Source organism: Zeugodacus cucurbitae, chromosome 4, assembly GCF_028554725.1.
Source record: "Zeugodacus cucurbitae isolate PBARC_wt_2022May chromosome 4, idZeuCucr1.2, whole genome shotgun sequence".
Lineage (NCBI taxonomy): Eukaryota > Metazoa > Arthropoda > Insecta > Diptera > Tephritidae > Zeugodacus > Zeugodacus cucurbitae.
In genome coordinates, this window is record NC_071669.1 from 51393790 (window position 1) to 51414617 (window position 20828).

At 34.5% G+C, this 20828-nt stretch overlaps 1 protein-coding gene across 6 annotated transcripts in view; it reads right to left on the bottom strand.

The window, feature by feature from the left end:
* Positions 1 to 8945, bottom strand: part of LOC105210424 (talin-1) — a 55626-nt gene extending 46681 nt beyond the window's left edge. For 4 of the 6 annotated variants that reach the window (XR_008471127.1, XM_054230261.1, XM_054230265.1 and 1 more), the window contains exon 1: positions 8819 to 8945. The gene's annotated coding sequence lies outside the window, so the exon portion shown is untranslated. Of the gene's footprint in view, positions 1 to 7252; positions 7504 to 8818 lie in introns of those variants that run through there. The other 2 variants (XM_054230263.1, XM_054230262.1) reach the window with 2 other exon arrangements.
* Between the last annotated feature and the right edge of the window lie 11883 nt (positions 8946 to 20828).

The window sequence follows — 20828 nt, forward strand, 5'->3', positions numbered from 1 at the left end:
AGAATTCGGCAACATACTAAGTTCGAATTTTTAAATTAAGTTTTTATAAGTAGATCAGAAAATCATATATAATTCCGCTGCGCGCCTAAATGTAGGCAACATTTAAAAATATTGTAGCTTATGACTCCACAGGGCGGCAAAGCGCCACAATGAGATTCTTCCATTTATTTAGATCTTGTGCTAGCCTCTTGAATTGACTGCAACTTTTTTGGACTTTAATTATTACGATTTCCAAATTTCTTCTTTCGATAAGATAGATATCTTTCCTTAGACTGCCTTATGGATTTCAGTCGATAGTGTTCTGGGTGATTGTAGCTGGATCTTGTCTCAGAACATGCTCCAATGCTCAGGTAGCTCCAATTTCTTTTCAGAATTTCGGCTCACAGGGATGTTTGGTTTATGCGTGACCAGAAGCCCGTTTTAGAAACGGTGACAGGCCAGAAAATATGGCAAATGTTTCAAAGTCATTGATTTATGAAAACTTGCAGCTTTTGGATGTCAGAGACTACAATATTCCATGTTTCCCAACCGCATAGAAGGGTTGAATGAACATTGGGGAGATCAGCAATGGAAAAGCGAATATTTAGCTGTCATCCGATTGTCAACCTCACCTATCCGCGGTACCCGCTGTCTGGTTAGCAAAAGAGGCTCTGGCGACCAAGTAAAGGCGGTATAACCTTGTCATATGCATCGAAAAAACTGGGATGCAAAGTAAAGAATACGCCAACTTTTCGATTACTCAATCAATCAATCTAGGAGTTATTATAAAATTCTGAACTAGAACCCGAGTAAGCATAGCTTAGATCTGAAACAATGAATTCGAAAAAAATTAAATCTTAAGGATTAGAGCGCGACTCCATATCAAGGTTTCGGTGCCTTATTAGACCAATTATACTATATAACTCATGATACCTAATTTGAGTACCGAATTAACTCCAGATAGTAATCAAATATTTTAGAATTCTAAATAAATTTAAATATAAATAATAGCTCATTAATTTGTTAGGGAATGTCAGGAGTGCCCTATATGAACTTGGATACACCCAGCTGCAAAGCTAGGAAGAATAATCAAATGACTCAAGGAAGAATATCTGGAAATAGTTTTTGATTTAGTGATTCTGAACACGATTCCGTCTGCCATTTAGAATCGATTAGCGCAAATGGGAGAAACGCGGTCAGTCAATACACATATAACTGTATGTATGAGTGTTCCAATTCGAATTGCACTTCTTGATTAAGCAATGCTCCGCCATTCACAATATGTTTTCGAATATGACAACATTGTTGTACATATTTATATGTCCGTACGTACATACAAATTTATATGGTTTGAGTTGGGCGTTTGCCGTTCAATGAACAGTGGAATCAAGTCAAGATTTTCCACACAACAAAGACAGTCTTTTATTAATATAATATTTATTTATTTATTTAATTGAGAATGGACATTTATGCAGCTCGAGGCAAATGCCGCGTAAATAGTCATGCGAACGAATGAGCTGGTGTGATGATTTACTGACGTAATCAATGGCATTTCATTTAATGCAGTTTCAACACGCTAACATTGACGTTTGGCAGAATAATGTGGTAACGGGTGGTTCTATGATTAAATTGATTAAATTTTTAATATTACGAATTTCACATTTCGATATGAATATACCTTTTTTGCCTTGGAAGATGCTCTTAGAAGAGTAGGTAACGGCTGGTTAATAATAATATCACTTTTAAGTATTTAAACCGTGGTATATCTGACTTTTTCAGGGTACCTGATCGGCCCGAGGACATTTATATACCTTTCATACATATTCGAAAGCATAGCGTCCAAATTAAACAATTTAAAAATTGTGGGTCACTCCTATATATAGTATCAATCATACACAGAAACAATTGTATAATTTTCAATAATCCTCAACCACAAACGATTGTCACTGTCGGTTTGACTGGAAGTATGTACCCTATATACAGAAGCATAAAGCCACTAACCACTATATTCATGTGATTGACAGTAAAGGGTGCTCCAAGATGAAAACTGAGATATAATTTTTTACTAATTTTTATGCTATAAATTTAAAATAATTTTTAAAAGATTTATATAGGTTGTTTCAAGATGAATAGATAGTATAGTTGTCAATATTTTAATTTTTATTAATAAAAAATAATATTTTATAAAAAAAAAATAATTTGGAATTAAGGAAGTAAGTCCATGTAAAATTTTCAAAAAAAAATTTTTTTTTTGTGATGAACTGAAAATATATTATATTGAGCGTATACTGAAGAGAGGAAAAATAAATCTCAAATATTGACTCAAAAAGTTATTGACCGATTTTTTTGAAATTCAAATTCAAATTCAAATAATTACGTTAAGACGAAAGGTAAAAAGAAAATAAAACTCTAGAAAGATTCAATAAATTGTTTAAAAAGATTAAAAAGGCATACAATTATTTTATTACCTTCATAAATATTAAAAAAAATAAATGTTTAGGCTTTGAAATTGACTCAATATCATTTCTCAATTCAATCGAAGGAAAGTTAGGCACTAAAAAGTGCTCAGAAAGTGCTACTGAATTTTTATTTAGATTTTGTTTTACAAATTTTTAAAATTATTAAATTAAATTTATAGAATTTTTGTACTTAAATATGAATTTATTTATTTATTTAGCTTTTTACAATATTTTAAAATAATTTAAACACATAAAATCACCTATTCAAACACGCTCTACTCAATACTCCTTATTACACTAACACACCGATGAGCAGTTCAGCTTGCCGCTCCCGCTATAAAACTGCATGCACACATACAAACATACATACACGCATGTAAGACAGCTTACTATTTTTAGCTTGATGGGCGTATTTTTTTATGTTTTTATCACACGCTCATTTGTTATCAGCTGTGCAAAGCAAACAACCATATGCGTATATATGTATGTTTGTGTGTGTATGTAGTGTATAATTATAGCAAGAATTCTTTCTGGATTGAATAGAGTTATTCATAAAATTTATATTTCATATTATAGGGAGGGAACCCCTACATATTTATGCAGATACACAGTCACATACATACGTACATAGAGATAAGTCCAGTTGTGTATGTAAATATGTGCGAAAAAACTGCATAAATAATATATATATACTATATATATGAAAAGGTGTGTATGTTCACAAACAAAGCCATTTGATAATGAAAAAGAGCGAATACGTGAAACAAAATCAGACAGACACACACAATCAGAAAGCGGCTATGACTAATCGACGCCGCAGACAACGTGATGGGGCTATGAATTGGCTTCAATATTTGTGAGTTGCTTCACGCAAAAACGCTGCACTCAAAAGGGTATAAGGAAAAGTAAATAAAAATAAAAATTCGAATTGCTTACACAATTTTACGATATTTTTTGTATTTTGTATGCGTTAGTAATGAAAGCAAAAATGTACTCGTAAATGAGGACGCCTGTAAAAATGTGTCTGTGTGCGTTTGTGTTTATATCAGGCGTAAAATTCGGGTTAAACAGTAAATTGACAGACACCTATAGACAGTTCAACGGCATTTAAGACCTTAAGTTATGGGGACGTGATCTGATTGGAGATAGTAGACTTAAGGAAGACACGCTAGATAAACGACATCCGGTCTAATATATATAAATATATATACTAGATTAGCGTCAATGGCTTGAAGAATTTTGAAAAAATTTACATTTTATTTTGCGTTTGAATTTTGAATCACTGTCACATAGTAATATAGTAATCGAACTCTAAATTTTTGGACTCTTATTTGATTGGTTGATTGAGAAAAACAACACGGTGTATGCCACAAACAGTTTCTTCAAAGTAAATTTAGTAATATTTACATCCAATACTTAAAAAAGTTCCAAAAACAAGTTTTATTGACTATTGAATTAAAGACAAATTCATATAAAAAGCTTATTTTTTATTTTTTATTACTGAAAAGACATCCAAGATACTCTTCTCAGACTCTTAAAGGCACATTCTCACTTCACAATTGTTGTAAAAGTTAAACAATTCATCTTATTTGAAAATAAACGGAGGAAGGTGAAGAATGAAGGAACAGAAGAAGAAACTTCTTTACACGTTCAATTAACCCCACACATCTAACACCCTTCCCCTTTTGGTCCGATCCGTCGAAACAGATCGTTCACGTTCGCCGGTTAACCGCAACAACAATAATAATGAAGAAACGGCTAAAGGAGGGGAAAGGTAACTAAAAAGAACCCTGGATTTTTATCCAACCAAATATGCTAATCGGCTGCATAGCACAAAATTATTTGGATAATATTTTCTGTCTATACAACCACAATAATAGATTAACAAAAAAGACACTAGAAAGGACGTCATTCTTCCAGTGCCTATATTAACCCTCCCTGAAATAGGTATTTTAAAGAAAATATTCTTTGAAAAATTTTAAAAAGATTCTGTAGAATTTTCTGCTAGTAGTCTCTAAATGCATTTATGTATTTTAGTACATTTCTTTTTTTTGTATTTTTTCTACTACTTGTACCACTATTTGTAGATTAAAGCAATCTCGTGACTATAATGCTTAGGTGTGAATTTTTCAAGAGCATGATTATTTTCAAAGCGCCCCACATTTGTTTACTATTTATTAAGTAGCTTAATGGATATGTGTGTAAGAACCTGCTATTCTTAAATCATTAAAATAAAGTATAAAGTTTATATATATACTTATATGTATGTATATATGTAGATTAGCCAAAAAGTCACGAAAGAGTAAGAGCTTTGTCTGCGCTAAAATTCTACGCCCACACGTAGACACATATTTAGACTACTCGTAGTTGAAAAACTAGTTCACGCATATCGCTTACATAGTCGTAAAGTATTTAAATTGCGTTTGCAAAATAAAAGAAATACAGACACACACGTCACTACGTACATAACTTGTTTACGAAATAATTTTACTTCACATCAACATAATGCCACTTAAAAAATGTGAAACGCAAATAAAAGGCGCGAGAGTTTTATCAACACATGGCAGAAAAAACTGGAGTAAAAGAATAAAACAAAAAGTTTAAACACATTCCAAAACCATGAAGTGTGATGATATCAAAAGTAAGCAGCATTTTTGCTTTATTACACTTCATTAAAGTTTGGAACACAATACATATGAACACACTACACATGTATGATGAAATATCAGAACAAATTTGTTTTCCATTTTTAGTTATGATTAAGCCCACACATTTAAGCATATTTGTGGATTGAATCAGTGCACATCAGAACAGTGTGAACGATCTACAATGTTATAATATTCACATTTCTACGACACACGAATCCAACTGAGGACTGTTATCTTAGCGAAACTCCTCAAAATTGGAAATGTCAATATGCTTTACGGAGGCTTGTTATTTAACCAAAAATCAGTGTTTATAAATAGTGTTCTATTAAAACCTTTATAATCATACAAACAATTTAATAGAAAAAATTATACTGTATAAAAATAACAGTAAATGTTTGCGATTTCAGAATGTCGTTCAACTGCTTTTATATTTGCTTGATAAGGTTCCAAGTTATTGGTTGATTCAGGGAATGCAAATCAAATATCAACAATTCTTCTGGAATTTCTCTAAAGAGTAATCACAGCGATAACTGGCCGACAACCATATTTACATAAATAAATAAATACTCGAATGTATTATCAGCAAAGACATATGCAATTAATGCGAAAATTTACTACATATTCGAAGTGGACCTTTATTGATTGAGCAATCTCTTCAAGCAAAAAAAAAATAAGGAAATTGCGTGGTAAAATTAAGTGATTTTGAAAAGAAATTAAAAATCTAGATTAATAAACTCATTTACCTATAATTTAAAATGCTACGAACTCAAACTAAATTATCTAAATTTTATTAAATTATATTAAAACAATTAATTTAAACCTCAAATTATTATTATTTTCAACAAACCGAAATACAAGATATGCGATCCAATTCTCAGCAAACAAACATGCAAAAAAAGAAAGTTATCATACTAAATTAATCAACATGTCTGTATGTATTTAAGCAAATATGTTCGTAATTATATAAAATTGCAAAGCTAGCTCAAAACTCTAAAGTAGAACATATTTTCACATACATAACCTCCATGTACTTATGTATGCTTTTGTATGTACATTTATAAAGCATAAACTATCAGTCTACGTAATATACACACTCACATATGTATTTAAACAAATACGCTTAGTAAAACTTTTAAAACAAGCACAAAATATCTGTTTTCATGAAAATAATACCCATACATTTATGATTATAAATACATAAGTACCTACACATATATGTATATGTATGTATGTACTATATCTGTAAAAAAAAACAGAACAAAATATAAAGATACAAATAAACGCAGAACACTGCTCACTGGCGAGTTCCAAACCCAAAGGCCAGTGAATAAACAAACAACCAGCTAGCAAAACGAAGCGAGTTAGACGAAACGGGTAGGCGGTAGAATTCGAGGCGGCCAAGTCAATTGAGGCACCGAAACGATGAGGTAATTCGTTGGTTTTTATCCAATAAACAGCGTATGTATGAGGCAGCAAACAAATAAATTTTTGACTATATATCAATTTTAGCACAAAATTATTGCTTTTGCTTGAGACAAGCTACATAAATGTGTATGATATTTATGCGAAATAACAAAATTTTGCATAACTTTAATTATTTAGTTTTGTCTAATGCACAATTTGTTGATTTATATATACATACATAATTTGCACAATAATTTAACTTCTACAATGCTTTATAATCACATGTCCTCACTTTTTATGTTTTTAAGTATATTAACAAAACAAACTTCACTTTTATAGAGTACAACAATATACAAACCACAACACTGATTTACTTATTTAAATGAAGTCACTAATTTTGTGCAACTATAAAGTAAGCCGACCCACACATAATTCTATTATTGATATTTAACACTTTATTATGTTTAGAAAATCACACAGACAGCTATGTATGTTACTTATGTAGATATTTTAGGTATTTCTCAAACACATGTCGATCAGAAATTTATTAATACACATTTCATAATTATATGGTATCAATTTAGATTTGCTGCCACAATGAGTAGAACCACATATTTTTCCTAAATCACCATATGTTTTATTTTCACAAACGCTGAATTGTGCTTGAATTCACTTATAACGTTTATATATATATATATACTATGTAAATACATAAGTACAAATTACACTTTGCTACCAAAATTGCGTTTTGCGTACTCGTACCTTTTTTAGCTCACAATAAACTCTGTTTTTCCATCAGCACTAACAACTGTTGGATAATTGGCAAATTCTAATGTTATTCTTTAATTCTTTTTTTGCCTTGTTTAAATCAAATTAAAAAATTTTTAAACGTATTTTCACGCGCACCGTCTGCTTGTTGGAGCAGCTCACACCGTTTCTTCTATCGAACTGAGTTTAGCAAGCATAAATTTAGTATATCGCCACCAGTGCACCGTAGGCGAAACGAGCGCTAGCGCCTAGCCGGAGAGTAAAACATTAAATATTTATAAATAACTTTAGTTAGCATTTATACAGCATGTCAGAGTCATTCGCTCTATCTGCTCATCGGTGCTCACTAAAGAGTCTCTAATGGGGAACCTCAATGCTACAAGAGTTGATGACGATCATGCCGGTAAAATGTACGAAGTGTATTCATACATACATACAAAAATGCATAAATACAAATGTGTGATGAAAGCACATTTGCTGCGCGAGCGCGAATGACTAATTTAAGTATTTATTGGTAAATTGAAAAATTTGTGGAGTAGCAAAACTATAGGGTAACGAAAGGAAGTAGTGAAATGTATGGATGCTTAATATGTCGAGTATTACTCATAGCAATTCAATGCATATTGCAGACGTTTTTGCGTTTATGACAATAAGATGTTAATCTTTAATGAAATACAATTGACAGACTCACATTTACACCATTTGCAGCACTTTGTTATTATAATTCAACAATCAATGTATTAACTATTATATTTTAATCATTTTATGTGTATTATTTAATAAATAAAAACAGAAATAAAAGAATTTGTGTATTATTGTCAATAGATCGGAAATACATTTTCCAACAAGATAGGTGTGTATATCTTACTAAAAATAACCCAATTAGATTGGAACAATTTTATTTACATAGCAAAAGGTGTTCGTGGGTTTTGTTAGCTGCCCAAATCTTTCACTAAATAGTTTTGAAGCATGCTGACGAATTGTCAATCATTAGCAGGATAAAAATTTATATTTTTGTCACCAGTAATATTTAGATTTATATTGATGTATACATACACACATAGGTACATCTTCTCTATAAAGTTGTTAAATAAATGTAGTGCAAAACTTTAGGTTTTTATTTTTAATGAAGTCTGTGTTAAGTTTCAATGTATAAATTAGACATAAATAAGTACATATACAAAATATATAATCGTTCTTACAGATGCAGCAATAAACATACAGATCTGTACATACATCCCTACACACGTACGTAGATCTCATGATTTTCTTATTGGTTTGTATGAAGCGCACTTTTTATCCTAAAACTTGTAAAATGTTTTCTTCATGCAAAACTCTACTATTATTACTGGAAGAACTCACAATATTATACCAATATAATTATTGTATATGCTTTGCATGTATTTACAACAATTTGTGAGGGATGATGCCACAAAAATCTGACCATCGGCATTGTCAAGCAGCTGAACGTGAACTGCTTATATTTTGCACAAAAACTACACATAAAACACACAAATATACACTACTGAGTTCGCACAACATTAATTTACTTAAACTTACATGTATTTTCGAATACTACACGTTTAAAATCACTTAAATTGCATAAAATAAACACCTTTTCAGGATTCACTTCATTGCTGGAGAATAGAAAAAACACACATACGCCCATTAGCAATGACTGCGCTGCTGTCAGATTGACAGCAAGGTGCCTTACCATATTTCTGTAAAAAAACAATGCACTGCGACATCTGTGTGTTCAATGTGTACTAAAACGCAATAATAAATATTATGGAGCGTACTAAAATTTAATTATTGCTTTGAAATTTGTTAACAACTAATATAATTAAAACGACGATTGTTTTTTTCAATTATGGTTCATTAGTTGTAATATAATATAATTTGCTCTTACCCCCATTTTGAAATCAATCTAAAGCTTTTTCTTGACTTTCAATGTTGTTGTGCTCATTGTTGTTGTTATAACGATTCTCCAGACCACAGTTGAAAAGGAAAGTAAAAATTTACAGGTTATCTAACGTTAAGCCCAGGTAACGAACCTTTTTCGACAGGGTCGCACCGTAGAGAGAGTGGTGTTAGATGAGTCGGAAGTGTTGGGCATAAAAAGATATGGTTAGTATCATGCGGGGATTCGTTGCATGCACTATATATATTCGGTATGTCAGGGTCTATTTTGGATAAGTAGGAGTTTAACCTGCAGCAATACCCAGCATGAAGTCTCGCTAGGGTCGCTCTTGTTTCACGAGGCAACTCGAGTTCTTCGTCTGCAATAGGCAGGGAATTGATTCCAAGAACGACTTTTATTGGGAGGGAGTCAAGGAAGCTGTTAATTGCTACACTGAATGGCGTTTAACGCATTTGTGAAGGTGTCTACGTCGGACATCAGGTCGGCATATTGTTCAATGTCGTCGACGTATTGTAGGAATGACCTCTTGATTCACCAGGAAGGCGGCGATTATGCTTCCAGCACATTACTACAGGGGTGATTTCGACGAAATCATCCTAATATAAACTGCTTGGTGAGCAGTTCGACCTTTCACATTGTCGTCAAGCTGTATTGACGGAGTTTAACCATAAAACAAAGGATATTAATTGAATGGATTGGGGTAGAACATGTGAAGCGGTGTTCTGCTGTTGGAAGGTGTTGCGAACGCATTAATTTGCTATGTAGGAGTCAATTTCATTAAAGTCAGAACTCAGAGGGCAACTCGAACTCTACGTCTTGTTTGTAGTTTGACTTCCAGAACATAATTTACGAAAAAATAGTTAATAAATCTATTAGAGGAATCTCTGTCGATTGTTGTTACTATGTAAAGGAATTTCGTCGTTCTTCTTCTATTGTCGTTCTTTAGCCTATTGGAGAGAAGGATTTGAAGGCATTTGTCTTTCCGATATCTACTTGTATATAACAATCGGCTCAACATTACCGGATTTAAGTAATACCAAGTTCTAAAGACCTTCCATTTTAATCAACCAACCAAAGTCCATTCAGCACTTCAAATATCACCAGAATTGCAGCTATGAACCGACTAGAAAAATTACGGGAAAATATTACAGAAAGTTCGGCGTTTTAAGGACATAAGAAATATAGGCCTTGACAGTATACGTTCAGCAGTATGATTAAAATGATTAGAACGAATATCTCAAAGATAAACCTAGACATCATATTGAATAATTTCTTCTTCTCAGCTATAAGAGAACTGATTAATCTGGGTTCTCTCTATATGAACCATTGTCATAATGTAATGGTCATTAGAGGCTCTCCGAGTATTCCAGTATAGGAAAACTTTAAGATGAATTGGCAATCGTGGTTTAATGTGATGTTTGGAACTCCACATTAAACAAGCATTGCGTCTCCATTTCATACGCGTTTCGACCAACTCAAAGCAAAGAGTTTATCTTTAGGAATCTGACCATCAGCTATTAGTGATAAATCCCCTCCTGATCATTAGCTGCTTAGACCTCAAAACCTTTAAGACCCTCCATTTTCCAGAGAATTTCAACCAAACAAATGGCCGAGCTGTAAACCTCAATTATAGATTAAAATAAACGAGTTTTAAAAACTTCTTGAAATCCAACGACTCCACTTAAAAATACTAGACTTTTTCCGCAGTCTTTGAATGCTATAAATGATAAATTATTATGTCGGCCATAAGCTATTCGACAAATTTTCGCAATTTCCTCGCAACTTTCGCCAAACGATCGTCATTTCCGCAACATATTTTTCACTCGCCGTCTTCTACTTGCAGACAAAAAATACTTTGCTTTCTGCAACCAATGAATTTGTACCCACACAAATTTGTTGTATCCTTGCGCATTGTTGCCCAAGCAGCAACAACAACAACACAATAAATAAGAAACTTCGGGAAAACTTTGAAATTCTTCGATGAAAAACAAAAAGGCCATAAAAATAAAATTCATGACTTCCAAGCCATTCGCTCGCAAGGCGACGACACTCGCAAGGATGACGCGTGTGGGCGCGTGGTGACTGGTGACTGGCAACTCAGCAGACACACATGCATACATATGTATATACAAGCGCAGTTGTGTTGTTGTGAAAAAATTAAATGTTTGCCGTTACGAATTTTTATTTTCGCAAAAGTGTGGACGGACATGTGCATATGAAATTGTTTTGAGATGCGGCAAATATCGCTCATACACACACACCCTCAGACATGTACATCATAATTTATGATATCTTCTTTGTAAGCATTTAGCGGGAAATCTCAAGCAGTATTGATGTCCCACACAAAACTGCGAATATGTGAGAGTGAGCATATTAATTGTGCTGTCGAAGGATATGCATGGAGTGAAATTGAATTAATCTCAATCGGACGCCTGTCGTTCACTTCCGCATATCGACTCATCGAAAGTGCTGAAGAATCGGCAAGTTGTCTGCCATGCCGCTCGTCGGAAGCGTCCAACATCCGGCTGAGTGGAAGGCTGTACCGCACAGCGTGTTAAGTCAGCGACTTTTCGACGGCTTAAATGACCAACAACATTGAGTGCGAGAGTGCTGGAGCCCTTCGCAGTACGAACTCGCCGGAAAGATGATGCGTCTTGGTTGCCATGTTGTGACAAAGCGTGTGCGAATATACACAATATTTTTTTGGTTACGCATCTTACACGCTCCTCACATGTCTACGCAATCGAGGCCGGCGCCCATAAATTTTGCTCATGCCACGCATTTGTTGGTGATTTCCTCTAATGTGCGTCTTCGACGGAAGGCGGATGTGAAAACAAACACTACAAATGGCATCTAGAGCGTTGATATGTGGCTGTTTCCACCCAAAAGTAACTGTCTTTTCTGCATATGCAGAACTCACATATGGGTGCATACGGGTCCACGCGTTGCTTGAAAAATATTCAACTGGAATTGACGTCAGTCGAACGGTTGAGCGGTTGCCAAGATTTATGACGGCAAATTGTAGAAAAACAAATAGAAAAACTGGTTGAAACCACCACATTTTCATATGACACTGTCTCAAGGGAGCACTTAAGTTTTGGGTGTTGGAGACAGTGGTGGTAAATGCAATATTATAATCATATACTTTGTATCCATAATAATAAACAAGCAAACGAAATTCGAAAAAATCTGTTTGTTTCATAAAGTTATTATGCGTTTTAAATAACAATGGAATCATTGAGGTTAGAATTTTTGCGTTCCATGAAGCATTAGTTTAAGTAGAGGGTATTAATGCCATCTTTATAGACTGGTCTTTCGTTTCACGGACCATTATTTGATCGAAACCCTGACGAATTTTATATACTATTAAACCGCTTCTAGGTTGAACACCTCGTTCCGAACAACTGCAAATTTTTTTCTCTAAAAGCGTACCCTTTGTAGGCACTGTCAAATTACTCTGGATATTTTTATCACAAAAAGAACTTCTCATAGCCGCTCAAAGACAACTTAAATTTCCACTGTTCTTCCAATTGAATGATAACCTGTTAAAAACACAGCCATTAAGGATTCATTGCAGGTCAATTTGGCAAAAGTTTTAATCATGATATCATCTCAACATCAACATGAAATAGATTCTTATAAGCTTGTAGCTTTGCTCAAGTTAATCTCTTCTATCCACAGGTCCACAAAATTTTTATCATTTTTAGACTCGAAGTATTTCAAAATACTGTCAATTTCTCAATGGAGTCAGGAACGTCTTTGAACTTCTCATTAGAAGTTTGTTATCCGCTTATGTCTAATAGTCAAGCGTCTTGGGACCGCGGCTTATACCACATGTTATATATATATGTACATAATTATTTTGTTCATCAAACAGTGAGATAGCACTTGATAGGCGTTGCAACCGTTTAGCCGGTTATTGCGGAATCGACGATAGAGCGCCACTTCTCTCTTTACTTCGCAGTTCGGCGCCAGTTAGAGGTCCCAAGTGTAACCAGGCCGCTCTCCACTTGGTCCCTCCAACGGAGTGGAACCCTTCCCCTTCCTCGTCTTCCTCCGCTGGGTACTGCATTGAACACTTTCAGAGCTGGAGTGTTTTTGTCCATTCGGACAACATGATCTAGCCAACGTAAGCGCTGTCTTTTCATTCGCTGAACTATGTCAATGTCGTCGTATAAATCCTACAGCTCATCGTTCCATCGTCTGCGGTATTCGCCGTTGTCTATGTTCTGAGGACCATAAATCTTGCGCAAAATTTTCCTCTCGAAAACTCCTAGTGTCGTCTCATCTGATGTTGACATCGTCCAAGCTTCTGCACCATAAAGCAGGACGGGAATGATAAGCGACTTGTAGATTGATTTTGGTTCGTCGAGAGAGGACTTTACTTTTCAATTGCCTACTCAGTCCAAAATACTCGTAGCACCTGTTGGCAAGAGTGATTCTGCGTTGGATTTCCAGGCAGGTCTAAAGACACACTGATAAGGTCCAATCAGTTTGTTGATGGTGGGCTTTAGTCTTTCACACAGTACGCTCGATACGCTAAATCATTGTACAATGGTTATTTGTCTATTTTTCAAATAACTCAAATTCTTCATGGATTGCTATTGGAACGCTTCTGAATGAAACCAAAAAAATCAAAGCGAATATTAAGATAGAAAGCGTTTTACTATATTCTGAATATTTTTTACACATTTAAAAACAACTCCGAAATTTAGGAATAATTCCAAAATTTAGGAATGACTCGGAAATTTGGAAACTACTCCGAAAATTACAAATTTTTCCGAAATTTATGAACAATTTCTATAGTACTAATTTCGATTAAATTTGCCAATGTACAATTGGTAATTTGTAAGAACAAGAATACTATTCCACAACCAGGATTATTATAGCCTCTTCTTATTGAATAATGAAATTACTAGGTTGTATTCAATGCACATTGGTTAGATTTTTATTGAATATCTTAAATATTGATTCTTCTATATATGCGAACACTCTTTATTAAATGTTTTCTTCACCATTGCGGGTCTAATGTCAGAAGTTTTTTCTAACGGGATGTCAATTCTAAGTCTCAACATATGGAACAAAAGTCTGACCGTACGAAACCACACGTCGTACAAAAGATTTCACTGTCTATTGCTTCTTACCTCTTTACCAATGGCATTGTTGAAAAGTATTGACTAATTATAACTAGTTCCTGAAGAGTTCACGTAATCAAGTCAACGAAAAAAGCAATTGTGTGAACCAATTCGATCCCACACGAGTTAACTTCCACCTTTTGAGGACAAAATTCATGGAGCTTAAGATAACGACAGAATTTTTAGAGCCCTGATATAATTGATTACGTCTTGGTCAGTTTCACGGCCTGATATGTATGTGAACCATCCACCACTAACCTACCATTCCACTACAACGTAAGCCAGCCTACTACTACTCCAAACTTGTTCACACTTCAGAGTCAACGAGCCGTTAAAAATTAATGTTGTTGCACTTGCTTGCCGCCTGCGTGTTTTGACCGAAAGTATTCACCCTCCGTTATTGACACGAAATAAAATTTGGTAAATGCTAAACAAAGTCATTAAACAATTTGCGCAGCCATAAATTTCCGCAATTTACTCATTGCACCACGGGCCAAGGATGAGCTGTGCGATTTGGAAAGTAAAACGAAAACGCCATTCGCACATCTGTCCGCCTGAGCGATTAAGCGATGCGAGCCTTCGCGGCTAAAAAAACAAGGACAATAAGTCGCCACGAAGAAAGAAATGATTATAAGCATTGCAGCTAACTGATTTTGCACTTAAACCGTTATGTATACAATTCTTACACTCATCACGCTCACCCCTTAATGAAGAGTTTGCGATCTGGACTTCAGCCAAAAGAACAAAAACGAATGCTGTGTACGCTTAATGAAATTGTCATTAATTAAAATTTTAAAAGCTCCGTGGGGACGCAACCGAAATGTGCAATAATGTATCTCAGATGAGCATCTTCCGGTAATTTGTACACTGGAAAAAAATTATTACACTAAGCTTTAATTGAATTTGGGATTGTTTGAGTTGTAAGAGGAAAGAATATGAGTTTTTCGTGATGTCTTCAGATTTGTATTCCTTCAAAATCTGTCGTGATCCAACTTTTATCCGGACTTGTTTTTAAGCGGTTTGAAAGGAGATATGTTTGGAGACAAAATTTTCATCCCAAAAAATCTCTATATTTGTCGAAGAACATCAACAGATAGCAGTGAAAACTCGTTTTTACTTAAAAAACAAAGTTCCTGCGACCAGCATCACCTTTAGATTTGACTTATATTTCCTGGAAATGCTTGCTTTACCAGGTCTTTAATATCAAAGTACACAATTTTAAGGTTAGCGTTTAACAAAACTGTATTCTTCGATAACGATTCTATGGATACCATATACTCTGGAACCACTGAGTGCCTAATATACTCATTTTATAAGTCATAATTAAGAAATGTCTGAGTACTACCTGATATTACCGACTACACTAAGAAAAAACTGTTTTCTTTGTTATTTGGTTATTGTCTCGGCCAAGTTTGAAATCAATACGACTAGTATAATCAACCGGCTACGACAATTCAGAGCTATGTTTATATTGTTCTTTTCGTCGTATTGTACGAAATACCAAGAATTGTCCATTTAAAATAAATTTTCGACTGCGAGCGGAGTTTCGTGTTTCCTGCCTTCGACGACACGATAGAAGACTTATTAGTACAAGCTTCTTCCTTCTTTCTCTGACTCCATAAATGAGAATCGAATATTGTAATTTTGTATATCAAAATACCGTTTAATCGACAAATACGTCATAGACATAGCCGAGTCTCGGTGGAAACAATCTCTGAGTTACTCAACAAGCAAAAAAACGTGCCCTGAAAGGAATAAGTGCCGCACAATCCGTTTATTGAAATTTAAAAGAAACGACTTAACTCTATAACGAGTGTTAACTGGTCATTCTGATTGGTAGGCATGCCAGTAGACTGGGGACACCGTACAATAACTATTACAGAAGCTACCAAGATATATAACTTGTTGAGTTGAACAACTTTATCAAGACCACAGTATGGTTCATAGAGGACATGTCTAGTCTCCGTATATACAATAACTATTGCAGAAGCAGCCAAGAAGTAGAAGAGGAGGAGACAGTAAAACATCTTCTATGTCTTCGTAGTTCCATTGAATTGAACAACTTTATCAAGACCACAGGATGGTTCAGAGAGTCCCGGTGGAGAGCTTCCTAAATGCCTAAGTGTGTCGTGTGATATCCACTTTACCTACCTACCTATGTCAAAATTCTTCTGGAAAAGCTATTATCTTCTAGAGGAAGTTCTTGGGCTAAATAAATATTAACTTCACTTTTATAGACAATAATCTCTGAAGTATACTTACTGGGCGAACAGTAGAGATCAATGTAGAAATAGAATCTACCACATTTCTGGCATTATTAGAAGTCATGGCGACAACCATTGGTAACGACGAATTAATGAGCTGGTTCCCATGTCAGTCGACCCTACGTAACCGGATATACCCCATTTTTTATCTAGTTAAGAACTGTCAACGCTACCATAAAATGCAGAAGCTAGTTGATTTCAAGTACTTCCCGAGAATCCATCAACCCCCACCAAAACTCCTTTAACATTTAAAAATTCTACAATTATTTCTCCCAGTGCAGTGTCGCATCCTCTCAACTAGAAATTCTTAATGACCGGCTTTCAGCAGTGACAAGGCATAATGTTTTGTTTATGACTTTTGTCGCAACAACTACAACTGCGTATTTCCTTTCTTTTTAGTGTCATCCATACTCGTATATAAACTCAACGCTTGGGGTTGCGAGCTGTGCACATAATTTCGGATATGCATTTCTTGGACTCATTTAATTTTTTGTTTTTAAGCATAAAGTCATCAAATTTAGTTATGACAATTTCGTTCAAATATTTCTTCAACTGGCTGACTGACTTGGCTTGCAAACAAGGACATAGTGCGCCACTATAAGTTTATAACAGCAAACACACACACATACAGACAAACAAAGATGTATGATTGCCAAAGGATGTAGGATGTAGGAAATAGGCAGCTATAAAAATAATTTGTGGCTTTATTGGGTTGTCATTGTTCTTGCGCCCGCGACAGCCAGCCAGAAAGCCAACCCTTGTTACGCTTTTCCGCTTGAGAAGATGCACAAATTTTAAAGCGGCTCCCTCTCCACAATTTCCACATTTACAGTTCACAAATTTCTGACACTAAAATTACGAACACACACACATAGTTATACATGCATACAGACGTGTAATTTCATACACGTATTCGTGACTTTTTACAACTTTGGATATTTTAGCAGCTACGCATTCTATTTATTTATTCAACTCGGCGTTTTAGTTTTGGTTAATGTGTTTTTATTTTCATTTATATTGCTTGCCATAACTCGTATTTATTTTCATTTTCGTTTTTTTATCTCTCTAAAGTGCTTGAAATTTATTTGTATGCGCCAGCGGGATATGCGGCGGGGGTATACTTCGCACTCAAAAAGCATTTACTCTTTAATAACAAGCTACTAATATAAAATCATTACAAAGGACTACAAATTGATGTTTGTACATAAATTGAGGGTTATTGAGGAACCACTTAAAGTTTTTTTATTTCTGTTTTTGAACTACAATAAACCACAAAAATAATAATTTTAAAAGTATGTATATTTAATTTCAAACAAACTAATGAAGCTCGAATATGAATTCGATAAATTGTAGATACTACGCTATGAACTAGGCCCTAGGACAATTTTGAAGTCCGAGAAGCTTAATAAGGCTTCTGGTGGTTTTCCTTACTGAATGAAAGCATTTTTAGTAGTTTTCAACATAACCTTTGTATGGGAATGGGCGTGGTTATAATCCGATTTCCTCCATTTTTGGACCGTATAAGGTAGTACCTAAAAGAAACGACTAAAGAAAGTTTCCTTGATATAGCTTTAGTAGTTTGCGAGATATGTACAAAAAACTTAGAAGGGGGCGCTGCCACGCCCACTTCTCCAAAAAAATTACATCCACATATGCCCCTTCATAGGCGATCTTTCATACCAAATTTTACTTCAATAGCTTAAATTATGGATGAGTTATAGCTTTTTATATGTTTTCGGTTATTGCCATTTTGTGGGCGTGGCATTGATCCGATTACGCCCATATTCGAACTTAACCTTCTTATGGTGCCAAGGGATACGTCTTCCAAGTTTCATCAAGATATCTTAATTTTTTTTTCAGACGGACAGACAGACATCCGGATTTGAACTTTACTCACCCTGGTCATTTTGATATACATATATAACCCTATATCTAACTCGTTTAGTTTTAGGACTTACAACCAACCGTTATGTGGACAAAACTTCTCGTAGCAACTTTGTTGCGAGAGTATAAAAATTTAAGTTTATACATACTGATTCTTGATTAAGCAAATACAAATCTGAGTATTTCTCTTCATTTTCTATCCTTACTACGTAGACTTCTTACGTACTTATTATAAAAATTAATAGTTTTAGATCTGCGGATAAGATCGACGTTTGCAGAGAAATTTTTTCATAGCCCGGAGCAAGAGTTCATATGTTAATAGTGTCAAATATCAACATTTATTGTATTTTCATAATATACTAATTTATATTTTCTATTTTATAGGCCAAATTTAGTATTATATATCTAAACCAGATCTGTTTGGGTTATACAGATGTCTAATTCGTGTCACTTGGAACCCGTGCTAATGAGTTTTACATTGCAAATGATAAAAGGCCCACTCGTTCTCTTTTGGAGCCTCTTATATGGATTGGTTTACTAAAAATTAATTTTGCCTTTTGTGAGATCTTATCCCTAATTCCTAAAACATTAATCTAAACACAGATACCCCTGAAATTTCTCGAATATAGATATCAATGTTGCTGTTTCAGCACCATCTTAATCCCCGCTATGTAAGTAATGCGAACACTTTATCTCTGAAATATGAGCGGTAATAACAGATATCTATATTCTTAAATTGGATTTTGTCCATTATATTAATTAGCAAAGGATTGGTCTGATGACCGTTCCTGGATCGAATTCGGCTTTATGTTGATCCAAGGGTTGTTACTTCGGCAATGTTTCACAAAACTAATTTGGAAGTGTTTATGTCATTACAAAATCGAATATTGGCATAAAGACTGTGTATATCAATAAGGCTAATTAGTTTCGCCTCCGCCGATTGCAACATTTTTTGGGGATTCAAATTCAAAATTGCTCATTCATCTACGGGTGAAGGACTGAAAAATAGTTTACTAAAAACTCTCAACAACTTCAAAATCAATAATTTACATGGACAAGGTTATGATAATGACCAAAATATGAAATGAAAACACAAAGAAGTTCAATCCATGGTCCCCGAGTTAAATCCGAGAGCAGCATTTGTGCCATGTGGATGTCATTAAATGAATTTTATTATCGTCGATGCTGTCTACTAGAGCTCGTGGCATTCGACTAATCGACTAACCGAATTAACCGATTAGGGCATTATTCGAATAATAATATTCGGTTTGCACTATTCGGATAGTCGTCAGTCATCGGCTATTCGATTAACCGCTCATTTTCGACTATTCGGTGTTAAAAATAACAATGATTTCATGGGAACCATTAAGTAATGACATACTAGTTTTCAACCATTTCAACTGGGCGAATGTATTAAATCAGTATTTTTCATAAAAAGTCTATTTTGATATAAGAAAGTTAAAAGGTTAACATTTGTTGGTTGCAAGTAGCTTCTACGTGGTGCCACAATGTTTCCAGCAATAGAGAACGTCCTCTCTGAATCTCATAAAGTGGCTAGAATGCGGAAACTTTAAAAAATCAAAAGCTGTTTGGATTTCAAACAATTTTCATTTATTCGAATAGTGGCAGAATAACTATTCGAATAGTCGTAACATTGCGATTACTCGACTAGTACTAACCGGTTAATATTCGTACGAACGGTTATAAACCGGATATTCGAATAATCGGTTTTCAGGTTAATCGAATAATTTTAAGAGCCCTACTGTCTACTCATCAAGAACACGTATTATTCAGGTTTTTTTTGGAGTACGAGTACTGCAACGTATCTACGTTGTATTCTTCTTTTTAGCAATTCATCAATTCAGAGATGGACCATTCTCAAAAATCATGCACAACTCGTTGGGAAAGTAGGCTAGACACGGTCTAATACAGATTTTTGACTCTGATTCAAAAGATCATTCTGTCCAGCATGATTTTAAGTGCTTGACTGATCAAATGGTGCGACTTGAATTTCTCACTTCACCTGTTGTTTGGTTTGAAATCCTATTTCAAGTTAATCTTGTAAGCAATGCAATGCAAAGTCAAACTATCGATATTGCTGACGCCACTGTTTCTGTAGGAAATTGCGCTGAATTTCCATTCACCTACAGAAATAAAGGCTTTGAATCTGCTCTGTCGGATGCCAAAGAACTTGCAGAAAAAATTAAAGCTGACCCATCATTAGGTACATCATTTCGTAAAAGAATAAAAAAGAGAATAATTACGTAAGTCAAGATGAGTCTGCATTCTGCAGAAGCTCAATTCACGACTTTTTTTTTGCATTATTCAGGTTGATATAAATCTCGTTTCTGTTAAAGAAAGGTTTG